Here is a 2,363-nt window from a genome sequence, read left to right on the forward strand (position 1 = left end):
TTTTCTGCTAGAAACAGTTTTGGGATTTATTTTATTTTTTTTTAGCTGGTTTCGCGTCCAGGATTTCAAAGCCAACCCCGCAGCCTCCGCCAGTGGGAGGGCGGCTCCCTTTTTTTAACGACGCGATAGGATATTTTAACGAGAAATCACGTAGCGGAAGTTTTTAAAGCTGGAAATGTTGGGGGTTTTTTTGGTTTTTAACCTTCTAATCCTAGAGAAATCACGTAAATCGACTAAACCCAAACCCACCCACTGTTTGGTGGTCTGAAATGAGTTCTTTTTTAAAGCAGTTGAATTGATTTCAAGCCCCCAGTTCGTGGCTGGGGATTTCCCTGCCCGGGGGGAGCGGCTGGAAAGGTCAATATCCCGCAGCGGGGTGCGGGGCGTCGCCCTCCTCTGCCGGAATTGGGAAGTGTGTCTTTTATTTTATTTTCCTCTTTTTTTTTTTGGTTTTGTTTTTTTTTTTTTTCTCCCCCCCCCGATTTAATCTCGGCAATATTTGCCGGATGCTGAAGCGCCGGCCGAGCCAGCCGGCAGCCGCCCGCCACCACAACCCACCCAGCCCCGGACCCACCAAAATCCATCGTCAGGCGGATGCATCCGCTTCCCGCTCTGTGTATAGACTGGAAGATATTTATATTATATATATTTTTGTTCAATGGATGTTAATAGTAGATGTTTAAGTTATAGCGTTCCTGATTCGACAAGCGACGTACTGTAAATATTCTCGGCGTATATTCACGTTGTGTCATGTACACACCCAGGTACAGAGGCGACGGTGTAGTTTCTAGAGCGACATAAGGAAAAAAAAAAAGCTTGTACAGGGTTAGGATGACTTTTGTATAGTTCATGACCTGCACTGTAGTTGTACCCATTGCACTGAACTGTAGTGTATTAAAAAAAAAAAAGAGAGAGAGAGAAATCCTGTCCTTTTCAAACAAAACTGAGAAAAAAAGAAAGAAAAATAAAAAACCAAACCCTCCCAGAAAGCGCCCCCCCCGCCGCCTGCAGCCAGCAGGGGTGTGACCGGCACATTCCCAAAGCCCCAGGCAGTTGGTTTAAAACAGGATTTTTATTTTTTTTTTTTAAATTTATTGGTCCGTTTCGGAAGCGATCGCACTTCACAGAAGATAAAAGGTGGGGGTGGTGGGAAATAAAAAAATCTAAAACCACCCAGTGACCGACTTGGGGTCACAGCTGGGGGCAGCGTGGTGCCTCCCCCCTGTGCAGTTTGGTTTTTTGGTTTTCTTTTTTTTTTTTTCTTTTCTTTTTAAAACAAATACAGAAACGTAAGTGCCAAGAGGCCGGTGTGTGCTGTGCTAACAATAAAGGAGAATGCATGCAGCGACCCAGCCGGCCGCCTCCCGTGCCTTTATTTCGCTGTATTTTGGTGGTGGGGCGGGGGGGGGTGTCCCTCCACCCCCTCACCCTCCTCAGCTTCCTGGCTGTGTTCATGCTTAAACACCATCACTTGTGCCAGGTCTGCCTGGGCTCGGGTTTAATTCCCCACAGCCCCTCGGGGCAGGGCCGGGAAGGGGGGGATCCTGGGATTTGCTCAGCCCCGCTCCCTCCAGAATTCCTCGCTCCAGACTGGAGCCATCCACACAGGGCAATGCGGCCAGAGGTGCTGGGGCTCGCACAGGCACAGACTGGGGGGCTCCCAGCTTGGCCTCACAAAGATTTTCCTCCATGGGATCACTGCCGTCCCTGGGCGCATGCCTGGGTTTTAGTTGCCCCTCCCAGGGCTGCGGGGGCACCTGGCTGGAGCCCTGGCCAGCTCCGGACCCCAAATTTTGCCCCCCCCCGGGCCTGCCCGGGGCCTTGTGACAAGCATTTGCTTTGGGCGGGAGCTGCTGCCTTGTGCACGGGCACCAGAGCGAGGCAGGGAGGGGAGGCTGCTGCTCCTTGGCAAATTTTTTTTTTTTTTCTCTTTCCCCTTGAACTGAGACAGTGCCAAGCACTGCAAGCCTGAACACTTTTGGGCAAAGAAACGCTGATCTTGGTCACTTCAGGCTTTTTTTTTTTCTCCCTATTTATTGAACCGTCTCTTTGCCCTGAAGTGCAGGCGCTGGCGACAGCCCTTGCAGCACGTTGTAGGAAATAGCTCGTGTAAAAAAAAAAAAAAATCTTTGGAAGCTCCCAAAGACACCCTTTATCTGCCCAGGGCCCCGCTCGGCACCCGCGCTGACGTTTCCATGCCCAGCCCCTGCCTGGCACTGCTCTGAGAGATGCTCGACTCCACATAAAGTTCATTTTCTCGCCGTCTTTTACGGTGTTGAACAGCCAGGAGCAGTGACTGGGAGCCGCTGGCCTGGCACCACGGGCGGGCTCAGTCCCGAGGGGTTACCGCCACACCGGAGCCC

This window comes from Egretta garzetta, unplaced genomic scaffold (genome assembly GCF_000687185.1).
Source record: "Egretta garzetta isolate BGI_Z169 unplaced genomic scaffold, ASM68718v1 scaffold1151, whole genome shotgun sequence".
NCBI classification, from domain to species: Eukaryota; Metazoa; Chordata; class Aves; order Pelecaniformes; family Ardeidae; genus Egretta; species Egretta garzetta.